This window comes from Pelecanus crispus, chromosome 4 (assembly GCF_030463565.1).
Source record: "Pelecanus crispus isolate bPelCri1 chromosome 4, bPelCri1.pri, whole genome shotgun sequence".
NCBI classification, from domain to species: Eukaryota; Metazoa; Chordata; class Aves; order Pelecaniformes; family Pelecanidae; genus Pelecanus; species Pelecanus crispus.
Genome location: NC_134646.1, coordinates 63,981,690 through 63,994,813, shown reverse-complemented (window position 1 = coordinate 63,994,813; position 13,124 = coordinate 63,981,690).

Genomic DNA, 13,124 nt, shown 5'->3' with positions numbered 1-13,124 from the left:
AGTTGCAAGTAACAATCAACAACATATTTGCCAGCAGTAAAGAATAAAAAAAAGAAAATCAGGAACATGGCAGAAATAATTAAAAATACTTTACACAATGATTATCAGGCACAGCTTTCTTGTACTTCTAAGTACTGGAGCTGAATTCATTATATAGTTTTTTCAGTTATATTACAAAAGTTCTGCTTAGAACATGCTTTCTTGGCTGCACTTTTCACCTCTGGATAACTCCCCCAGTCCCCTGTTTTAACAGTGTCTTTCTTCAAACACTATGCACACTGCTTATGCCACTCTTGGAATTTTAATGTGAATTTCTCAGAATACAGAGTGTTATGAAGCATTAACACTTAAACCTACTGCTAATCCCCACATGGCTTGCTTTATTTTTTTATATCTGTATATTGTATGAGCTACAGAGAACAATAAAACTGAACAAGCACCTTGGAGAGAGACCGAGAGCCTGTGTGTGAAACATGTTAAGTAATTATAGTGGTGCTATTTGAAGAACTATAGCCAAGGCTGTTTCAACTACAGGATATTTTCAATCGGATGATTAGCAGTAGTTGAAATGTGGTTTGTTGTCAAAGTGTGCCTTGAGGCCGCCTGCTACCCAGGGGTTAATTCTGATACAAAGTGAGTATCAAGTCTGCTTCAAGAAGCAAAAAATTATGTAGGTTTTTCAACACATTCATGTGCCATTTTGAATTAATAACACAGGAACAAGGGATTTATAGCAAGTCTTATTTTCCCAATCCTGTAACTCCAAACTAGCCTCATGTTTACACATTCAGTAGAAAAACAAATTTGAAAGCTTTTCATTCATAACACACACTGGATCTTAATATTGTTTTTTTAATAAAAAATATATTTTAATAATTCAAATCTAAAATGGGAACTCAAAATACAGCCTATTGAGGATATCTACGCAGAAATTGCATACTTCTCTTATCTTCTTACTCTTCTTTTTCTGTTCTGACATGCACATCTTCAGATTTTGTGAAACAACCAGAAAATGGCATAGCAGATTTTTCATATTACATTTTTCTTAGAGTCACCATTCTTTTAAGTTCCTGACTAGAGATTACATCACTAAGCAGAAATATATAAGTACATGTAACAAAAATACATCAGGATCAAAACAACACACAGTTGTTCTCCCATTATTGTCCCATTCAGAGTTTACATTATATTTCAGATAAATTCAAATCCAGTGCTACAAGCATATCTGAAATGCTCTAGAAGAAATTGTGAAAAATGTTGGTTTATATAACTTATGGTACCAATGTGTAAATTAACACATTGTGCATATAAATCTACACACTTGGCATGTATTTCGTAACACACTATAAAACTTTTCAGCTCTGTTGAATGCTGGGTTTTTTTAGCTTGCTCAAATGAAAAAGAAAAATTCATTTGGCTTTGTGCAAAACAAATACTTGCCTAATTATAAAAAAATAAATCTATACAAACAAATAGGTACTACCTCCAATAAAAATTGCACATTTACTGTGGACATCTGTCTTCTTAGTTTTACCTTGACCTTGAAAAGGGAGAAAATAATTTACATAAGTCTTTCAGTTCCTGGAAGAAGGAACTCCCCAGTTTAATGATGGTAAGCAGAGTTAAAACAAAAACCAAAAAAACCACCAACAACAAAAAAAAACCAAACCAAAACCACAAACAAAAAATTAAAGTCAGTAAAGTGAAAGTAAAAAGAAAAATGGAGAATTATATAAAAGGAACACTTTAAAACTGATAATCAAAGGAAATTTGAAAGAAAACACATAACCTACGAAAGCTGACCTTGTTGCAGCCTATTAGCTATTTTTCCTTCTACATTTCGTAGTGCTCGAGCAGTAACAACCAAATCAAACTAGTTCTAATTAAAATGGTTTTGTTATAGTGAAGAGCAAATAGTTTTAAATATATACATGTACACTTCAGAGCAGACACATAAGGACCAACTTACACTGCAAAAAACTTCCTAACAATAGAGATCTCAAAAAATAATGCAGAGAACAGATGAGATGAGAAAACCATATTAACGTTCCTAGAAGTTCTTTATAGATCAGTACTCAGTATACAAGCTCACAGTAAGCTCTCTCATTTGAGTACAAAATGTTACAGATAAACGAAGAAAGGAGCTCTAAGCAAATTATATGTGAAAAATTTACACAAGCTGTTTAACTGATCTTTTGACAAGAAAAAAAAACAAAAGAGAATGAACTAATATTAACCTACAGTAAGGTCACGGACTCCTGGAGCAGAAGTTAGATAATATGAGATATTCCCCTGACACCAATCAGAGAGATAACTTGTTATAAGTATTTCTAAAGGATGTCAAGGTCAATGCATAAAAGGTTAGTTAAGTTAAAGTTAAGGTCAGAATTTAACAAGGAAAAATCATATTTGAAAAGGATTCAAAATACACATATCTTAAGCTCTTACAGTAGAGGCTTTGTCTACTACCTGTTACACATGTACAGAATCTTTTTTAGCTAACATTTCTGGGCTAAAAGTCCTCTTGCAGACTACAGCAAAAGAAATCAAAACATCCAACTTGAAAAAGAAGCTGTTTAAAAAATTGAAATGCTGAAGTAAAGCTGGAAAAATACTCAAGCTGTGTTTGAGCTAAAAACAGAAGTACAATGCTATGACCTGTTGTGTTTAAGCTAGTTTATTTTATACTATGTTATATTAAAATCTATTTTAAACTTGATTTCATAGACTTCTACAGAGACTGTGGAAGGCTTTCAGAGGTCTAGTTACCTTGGCTTTTTCCACAGATACCTTACTTGGTCTTTAAATAGCAAGTCATAATTTTGTTACAGTTCCTTTGTGTTTACAAGTCCCTATAAGCATACTTTTCCAAGGAAAAATAAAGAGAGTTCCCATCTCCCTATAATGCCTTTTATTTATCAGGCAAGTATTTGCTGTGGGTTAAACATCTGCAGTCCACATCTGTATTTTTTGACACTGAATAACAAGTCTCATCCATTCTATAGGACCAGATCCTGCATATCTATAAAAAAACAACAACAACAAAAAAACCCATAAGCTGTCTTTCATAGAATTACTACCACAACAACTCATACTAGGGGAATACATAAATGAATGGTTATTTTTTTCTTCTATGGAATTTCCTCCTTTGCCATTGCAAGTACTTACAATCACTCAACCACCATAATACCAGCTTCCTTTTTCTAACTAGACCCCCTTATGCACAGCTGAATATCTGGAACTGTAATAACCAAAGAGTTACCTAGTTGCTGTTTCCAACCTCATATACCTTTCTGTTCTTCCTCCTCCTAATGCTTAGTTGGTATCTTTCAAGACATGACCTCCAATGTCACCAGGTGCATCTCCCAACTTACTTTGCCACTGGCTTATATTCAGGAAGTGTGAGGGCTGTCCCTAAGTGCTCACTTGGGTGTCAATCTCCAGCAGATGAAGCCAGTACTAGAGTTGTCCTGGCAGGTATCTGAGTTTCTCTAGTTAAAGCTCTTTAACGTGTGCAACGCAGTACTGCTGATTGCAGTGTAGTCTAAGTGGTTCAGTGTAGAATTAGAAAAAGGCTTAGTTTCAAACTTAAATGCTGCTGTGATATGCTATCATCTTCCTACAGACTGGTATTTCCTACCAATTTAGTCACATGTGATCATTAACACCCCTGATTGAACCTCAAATCTTTAATTTGGGTGTTGAAGTGCAGGCAGCTCAAGCTTTGAGTGACTGTTTCTTTTATAATTTTAACATCTGTTGTAAAGATATCTGGCTGCATAGAATAGGAATGTTAAAGGACATCCTGACAGGATCTATGTATAGCTGATCCACCCAATCAGTTATCTGATCTTTTATAGCTGTAATTACTTTTGATCATTAAATGATTGTATGAGAATTAGCTGAAAATTTGTGAGCTTGAAATGTGATTCAACTTGTGAAAAGGAATTTGAGACCATATTCTCAATTTTAAAGTCATTAAGTAGACAACAAAAAGTGATACAATATGAAAAAAAAAAAAACCAACAAAAAATGAAGTGTTTTTCTGCTTGTTCCTACTTTCCAGAAAGATGAGGATTGTTAAATACCTACTTGTGAAGAGACACTTCCTTGACATTTCTGATATTTAATTACTCTTGCTTTCTGACTGACTATAACCTTCCAAGAAGTAGTGAATTTCTATAGAATAGATAATAAATGAATTAAGGACATAGTTTCTGGAGTTATTAAATGCATTGCTAGATCAGGATCTGAATTATCTTCCTTGCCTGAAGTATGCTTATTCTAACTGATTTTGGTGTACCTCTTAAAACTTGGAACTTCCTTGTGTTTTACTGTCATGGTATCCAAGTGGATCTAGAGGTAATGGCAGAAATTACAATGGTAGAAGGAAGAAACAATTGCAGATCAGTCTACATTTCCATTAATTTATAGGTGTTTTCTGGAAAGACTTTGTGAAAATATGTGCTGAAAAGCACGCTGTATCCGTCAAGAAAACTCCTACTTATTCTTAAATCTGTTCCAAAGAGGAGGTGAAGCACTGGTTATTGCCCAGAATGTGTGAAATAACAACGTTGTTTTTTTCAGTTAGCGATGGTCTTTCTAAAATAACAAGTGATTACATTTAGGTTTTCTCCCTGGTAGGATCTGATGATCTTAGATGACTTTGGATGCCCGCCTCTTAATTACTATTTATAAGAGTCCTCCTGAGCATCTGCCACATCCTGAATATCTCACAACATGCTTAGTTTGTTGACTTGAAAGCTCCCAGTACTCCAGCACTTTCCAGTTTGCTCTTGCTTATCCTAAGCAACAAGATGTCTAGCTCCCAAATTCCATAGGTGTACAAAAGAAAGGCTGAGTAATGCTTAAAACACTTAGTCTAATACTTCTTAGAGAAACTGTCACATCACAAAATGAAGTTACAGCTGTGGAAGGTAATAACAGCGCTGACATTTTTAAACAGAAAAAGAAAAAAAAAATCATTGCAATTACAGCCAGTAGAAAGTCTTAGTCTCTGTTCTCTGATTACACTTAACAATGCACACATATATAGTTCGAGGAGTAAAGCCTTCCAGTTCTCAAATGCATACGCTAGTTGTTATGTTCTAGTTTCATACACTTCCTCTCTGGCTTTCTGCCAAAATGGACAAAAACTCTTTCAACTCTTGTGAAAGCATTGAAAGAGGCTCCAGCGTAAATAGCTTGTGGCTTGGTGTTCAGAAAACGTTTATGAAAGGTGAGGGTATGTGCATGTGTGAGTGAATACAGCATTAACAGTAATCAGTAAGCTAATCTCAGTAAATTCTGTATGTTTCTCAGACTGTACATGGACTTGTTTTCCTTTGACCCTAATTCCTTGTGTTGTATCTATAGCAAAACTCAGATCCATATGCTTAGTGTCTCCTCACTTGCTTCATACAAATCTTCATCATTTTGTGTGTTTTATAGATTTATAGATTATACAGCTTTCTAAGGTGTACTGTGGGCTGATTCTGAAATGTAGATACCTATCTGACATTTTTGAAACTATATTGGTGACAAGGAACTTTCTATTTAGGTAGGTGTTGCGCTTACTGCATAGGTGTCTATATGTTAAATTAGATTTGTCTTTTAACTTATTTTTTCTTTTTCACTGATTAGTTCACTTCTAATTTATAGTTCTTGTACTTAAATTTTTACCTCTGTGGGTCCCCAAGGCAACATAGGGCTTAATAAAACTATTTGTTGCTGTAGGCAACATAAATGTTTTTCAACACATTGTCAGACTGATGGTATCATTTGAATTTCGATGGTTTGTTGCAATACTATCTTTATGATTGTTGTCAGGGAAGCACATAAAAATATTTTGGTTGGTTGGCACATTGTAGGTATGAGCTAGCACTGTTTCCTGTGCTGTTTTTAAGATGAAAATGATAAATAATGGATTAGTCCCATCTGAATTGATCTTTGGGGAAAGATAATCCTTCAGTTTGATGAAAAATAGTCCTGTTTTGAATAATTTAATGGGAACTTTAGTTTAAAATGTCGGTATATTAGCAGTCACACTGTATCTTATAACATGAATGCATGCAAACACTGGCATATTTCACTATTTAAGTACTGAGAATATAGGGTAAAAACATAGGATTGATTTTTTATGTTGTTATTTGTATGTATAGTTATCATCGGACATATCACTCTGAGTATTATTAATACATATTTGGGTTACTTGCAAGAATAGGTATGTGAAAAGATGTCATAAAATTAAAGGGGATTTTATTGATGTGAATTTCTTTTCTCCATTCGGACCTCAAAATTTAGTTTTCTCAAATTCCAGTATCAATGACAAGTATGATCAGTGATTAAACCTTATTACTATCCCTTTAATGAGAAAATCCTTTACACCTTGAGTAGGGCCCATATGTACTGGAAGAATTGTATCTCTGTTTTCTGCTCTTCTATTGCATGCCTGCCTTTATTTTTTTATTTTTTTTTTTCCCTGAGATGTAAGTTAATGTTGCCTTATGGATGGCTGTTGCTAATTGTAGCATAGAAACTAATCGTAGTACAGAAAGTTAAACTGAATGCTACATAAGTATCTCTCCTGTTGCTTTAACTCAGTGAATTGCAAGTCATTAACAGCATCTGTAAAACCAGCTTGCTTGAGAAGACTTCATGGACTTCCACTGGAGGTTCCATTTCTTTCATCTCCATTCACAGCTACTAATTAAATAAATTATTTTTGTGTCCTTGCTCAACCAAATATAAATGTGGAATTATATTAAAATTATTTTAAGTTGACTTTTACAATAAACTAAGTTTACTTTTTCTCCCCCCAGTAAATGAAGAAATTCCAAGTATCCACTTCCTAATTTACCTGAATCTTCTAGGCTCAGAAACCTGAGGCTCTGATAAACAAAATTGAAGCAATCCGTTTCCTAATAATGCAATTTGCAGTAATAATTTCTAAATAATTTATTTTGTTGATTCCCCTAGAGTTTGCACAATAACTGAAGTGATAGTATCTTGAGGTAGACTCTTCTGCTGGTTGTCAAAGTATAACTTCTGATTAATCTTGAGTTGCATTATAAGTCTGGCTTCAATTTTTTCTCTCAGTGTTCATAAACAAAATAATCTCAGTTTTAGAATCCACAGGGTATGTCTGAAATTGAATCAAAGTTCCTGAAGCATGGCAAACTTAAAATTAACATATTGTGATAATTACGGGGCTTTTTGTTTGCTTTGTTATATGCTTTGCTGCATATAAGCAGTTTCTAGTCTACATGAACTCTGAGTTCAGCATAGGTCTGAGTCAGAATGTAAAGCAGCCTGAGATTTTGCTGGGCTTTGCCTTCTTACTTTCATCTTAGTTTAAAATAAACCACTAAAGACTAAATGCAAAAAAAATTTTATGTCCTTTACTTTTTCTGAACTGAAACTGCTTCATTTCTCAGGCAAAATATTTGCACAATAAAATAACTTCCCCAAGAACACATGAGTTTGAAAAGGAAAGGTTGCTTTGCCAACTCTTAAAGAGGTATGTCTCAAAGTCACCCAACAGCCCAGGAAGCAGAAAGAGGCACAATTCTGATATCTATTGGATCATTTTCAGCAGTTCAGAATGGCCAGTGCAGAAGCTTGATGATGTGTATGGCTCATCTTTCTTACAACTAGTGGTTCACTGGGGACTCCCTAATGATTTATAAATTCTGTTCTTTTCTCCTTATCTAAAAGCAATGACCTGTTTAGAAATTCAATGCAGTGTGTTCCACCAAGCTTATTATTTGCCTACTGAAGAATTAAATTGGACTAAGTCCTGAAACAGCACTTGTCCACTGTGCATATATTTTATATGCTAGATAAGTTATTTGAATGTGCCTATAGACTCCAAAATTGAAGGTGATGACCTGGATTCTGTTTAGCCATCAGAAGCCTGAAATATCATCTCAGTCTTGTGTCAGGAATTTGGTCATTAGCTAACAGAGATTTGGTGATCAGATTTTTGTCATAGGTGTTTATTAAAACCAAAACTATTTCTATGGTTTTGGTACATTATGCCACAACGTGCAAAGAAGGAGATAAAGCTCAGTTTACTAAACACATCCATTCCACGTATAGTGACAAGATTGGTTGATTTAACTCTTATTTTATACCTTGTTAATGTCTTAATTGGTAAATGTGAGTTATTTGCTGGCTATGGTGAAACTGGGCCCCCAAAAGCCTGAAGAAATCAAAACTTTTATTAAAAAATAAAATAGAATTTAAAAAGTTATAGCTCTTTTTTCCTTGCAGTTATAAATTAAAAAAATGCTCATTAAAGGACGCTTGTAAATGATAAATAAATCAATCATAATTGAAGCAAACAAAATGTTCTTTTTATATATTAGATGACATAAAAATGGAAGGGGAAAAAAGAAGGTCCTAACAACTACATTATTTTCAAATGCTCTCTTGTTTTTCCTTAGTTTGTGAAAACAGAGGAGAGAATTAGGATGTTAGGAATTGCACCGTGGGTTGTGAAGCTCCACAGCTAGGCTGAAGAAGCATGGTGTTTGGCAGACATTACAATGGTGGAATGGAAGGGCTGAAACAGAAGCTGCCAGTGCAGCCTCTTAAAATTTGAGATGTTAATCCAGGTTGTCCAATTGGAAAGACTGGATTTACAATGAATTTTGCTAGATATTATTGCATATATCAAACAGAAATTATCATTACATGCCATTTCTTATGTTTGGGATGAGAACATGCCTCCAGTTTCTAAGGAAATCAGCAGAAACTGACTTTTACCCTAAACTATCCACCCATGCTATGTTAGTTAAAAAGCCTAAAGAAATTCAAAAGCAAAATGCATCAGTAACTCAAAAAGATGAGCGTGAATATATGTATATATGTCCATTTTGAGAACAAATGTTTAGAGGGATTATGAAACTGGCTAAAGAAAAGAAAGCAAATAAAAATGCGAAGTCCAAAAACTCGCAATCTAACATAACAGACTTGCCACATTGAGGGCTTACGTCCATAAGGAATAGGATTTATATCCATGTAAACTTCTCTTTGCTAATTGTTTGGGACAATAACATATACAACCCCTAAGTTCAAAATGGGATTCAGTGCTTTTATTCTTAAAAATCCTCCATAATCCACAGATCCCAAATAATGTATTAAAAAAAAATTTCAATATTGACTAAAAAGGCATGCTGAGAATAAAACTGGTAACAAAAGTGTGAAAAGTAATACCAAGAATTATTAGAAGATAAAGATGGACTTTTGTAATAACAAATTATTACTTCTATATCCATTCACAGAGAGATCAGATAGGTTTCTCACACCTTCCCTTCTCAGAGCTTTTTACTTCTGTCTTTGTAATTTCTGACTTATTTTATGTTTTCTTAAGCATACCTGTGACACTAGATGTTCCTGTAACATTATCTACTATTGATCGGCAATCAAATCAGAGCAAATTGGAGTACGAATTCCCACAATTTTTTCTAGAATAATTTTGAACTGTGATGACTCAGAAATGCCAGAGGATTATAAACCACTCTGAAAAATAAACTTTGTCTCTACATGTGACCAGCATAACAAGGTAATGGAACTATTCTTTACTTCTTTATATCATCTATGGAAAGCTATCAAGAGTAGATAATGCTGGTCTGCAAGAATAGTAATTGTGTTTGTTCACAACATAAAAGGCATAGTCTCTGTACATTCTCCTTGTGCATCTGTTCCAGAAAGGCCAGAAGCAAGTCTTTCATTAATCATTGAATGTCATGTGCAATAAATCTACCTAAACTCAGGGTGATACAGTTTTGCCAAATTCTCAGTTCATTTGTAAATGTTATAGGTATGTCAGTCCAAGTTAGGTTAGCTCTTTCCTTCATCATGCTGTTAAAGTATTTACTCAGCTCTGCCAGAGTTGCCTGAACGCTATCAAAATATTGTTAGCAAGCTAATTAGTAGTGACTGTGCTATGCCTACATATCAGTAACTATTACGTAGACATATACTATATTACATTTTGTATCTGCCATCCACAACTTGGCATCTGTAAGAAAATAATGTGGTTTGCTTTTTTTCCCCACCCTCTTTTCTTTCTTCCTTTATTTTTTTGTTTTTCTCTCTAGATACAATTAGTAAGAATACCTTGTATTGTGAGCAGAAAAACTGTGGAAAGAACAAAAGAATTGTCACGTATTCCAGAATGGTAGGTATAACAGATGAGGAATTGAAATGAGCAAGATAACATAGGACTACAACAATTTCTCTTTCCTCCCTGCTTTTCATTTCCCCTCTGCTGAACTGAGTGAAAAATTAGAAAATGTTGAACTTCATGGTGCCAAACCACAACAAAAAATAATTGTTAAAGAAATCTGGGAGTTACAATAAATTTTAAATTACACATCTTCAATTACAGACTTCTTCAAATTCTAAATATAGGTCTTTCTTATCCCAGGCACAGCATAGATAAAAAATAATCTGTTCAAGTTATAGAGTATCATATAGCTGCCACACAATATTCAAACACTGGAAATAGTTTTGATCAGTAGAGTTAATACCTTATTCTTCTCCCCATCTAAAGAGGGAAGAAGTGGTCTTGTACTGCCAAATCCCTAAGTGCCATAAATTTGAACATGAGTTTTATCTGATTATAAACTCAAGATTCTGCAGGGATCTTCAGGGAGCATCTTTGACCCCTGGAAAATCTGCACTGTAATACAAATGAGGCCAGGAAATTACCCCTAATTAGCATAGGTTACCTAATCAAGTAGATTTAGAAAGTTTACAATAACACAATAAAGAGAAAATGAGTAATTCTGAATAGAATTGGTGTCTTTACAATGCAGATTTATTTTTCTGATTAAAAAAGATGATAAAGGATTTCTTTAAAATTCTGTTAGGAGATTTCTCAGGCGTGTATAATAATGGGAATAGATGAAGTACTGAATCCTCACCAAAGAGAAAATAACAGAACTGTGATTGACTGTTCTTAGTTTTACAGGGTTCCCTATAATTATAGCCTGTGAGGTAAATGAGAAATATTCACAGCTTCAATGATTTCTTAGTTTTTAGGGGAGCAGACAATTTTAATAATTTGGGTAGCAGGAGGACAGTTTGATAAGGACCTCTGTCCCTTCTCTTGGTAAGTCCAACGTCATTCTTTCATGAGAAAATTTGAAGCAATTTTACTAGCTATTTCATGATCTGTACTGTATTGGGTTTGCATGGCAAAGTTTTGGTAGCGGGGGGACTACAGGGGTGGCTTCTGTTAGAAGCTTCCCCTGTGTCTGATAGAGCCAATGCCAGCCAGCTCCAAGATCGACTCCTTCAGTAATCCCTAGGAAAATGAAGTAGAATATATTTAATAACTGGTAAGGAAAATAAAGAATTAAGATTTTTGGAACACCTTTGGAGTTATTGTTTATTGAAATATTGGTATAAAATGCTAGTTCATGTGTTTGCTTATCATTGCACACTAGAAATATGAGATATTTACGATCTTCTGCCTATATCTGATTTGAAACTTAAACCCATATTCTAGACTTCCTGTTACTACAAAAATCAGTTGTCAAAATAGATTTTAAAAAAGTATGGAGTAATGAAGGAGACAAGATAACACTTAATAAAATTCTATGGGTATTATAAAATCTTGAACTATTATAACTGTTTAGTAACATGATATTCCAGCATCATGCCTGTATTTTATTTGGAAAAGCTGTTGGTGGTCAGGAAAATATGATGACAAAATTTATTTGTATTTGGTTTTGCTTTAAATTATTATTAATTCTTCCATAATCTGAAAGATAATTTATAAAATTTTTGAATTAACAGGCTGTCACAAATATGATTTTTTACATGGTTTTGATTTAGCAGAAATTTAGGATATATTAATATTTTTTAGATAGATCACAAAATTGGGTTATGTAATTCTTAACAGCACTTAAGCATCAGCTAATTTAACAGAGCAATTCAATGCACTTTGCTACAGTCAAAATGGGGACTTAGTTAAAGATTCAAGAAGGGCAAGGGTCACTCGAAACTTACAGCAGGGTTGCACACACAGATGGGGTTTAAATCAAATCACACACACAAACAGACCAACCGACAAACAGCTCTTAATTAAGTCACACACACACACAGACAGACAAACAGTTCTGAATCGAATTGCACACACAGACAGAGGTTAACCTGTGATTAAAATTTTCCTTTTTGTGAGTTTCATGAATTACTCACTTTTATGTGCTGGCATTCATCAATGGATTGTCAGTGAACCTCGCAAAATCAGGCCTTTGAGTCCTTGCAAAATCTTCGACGGATGATCCTTCAATCCTCCAAAATCTACCCTGAGAGGGGTCCCAGCTCAGCGGGAGATACTGGATCAGACAGCCCGCTGCAGTCCCAGAGAGCTCAAAAGGCTTCCCTTTTGGATCGCTAGTTACAGGATCTCGAGATGATTGGCTTTGGCCAGTGTTTTACATTCCGGCCACAACCCCTGCAGAGTCATTCTGGTATAAACTCGGGCAGCAGATGGCCCAGGTGTGGCCAGGGAGTGTCTGACACCCAAGTTGCTGCATTTGTGACCAAGATAACAGCACAGTAGGGCTTATCCTGGGCTCTCAGAGTGGTCCTGATGTGCCCTTCAGGCAGCAGTGGCCCAGGTGTGGACAGGGACTGCCTGACATGAGTGACTGCATTTGTGACCAAGATAACGGCACAATAACGGCACAATATCCTGGGCTCTCAGAGTGGCCTGGGGAGCAGCGGGGGGCTGCACCACCACACAGGCTATTAGATTTAGGTAGGGTGTTGTATGGTAAAACATTACAGTAATGACTAAAATAAATAAATAGTTTAAGCATTTTCACTGTTTTACTTGGTGTTTCAGGTTAAAAAAATGTTTCCTAAATATTTTACTCCTTGGCTACTCATTGGGAGAAGAACGGAATTAGAATTTCAATAGGCATTTTCATTTTTCTGCAAAGTTCTGTGATCTCCCAAGTTGTTAGAACTCTCCCATTTGCCTAGAATTATAGAGATTTATACTGTCCTTGTCCCTTTTAACTTTAGCCAGTGTGAGCTGGAGTCCTAGGCACCAGGCTGCTAACACCAGTCCTGTCTTTCCAGTGTTCCAAAATAGGCAAAAT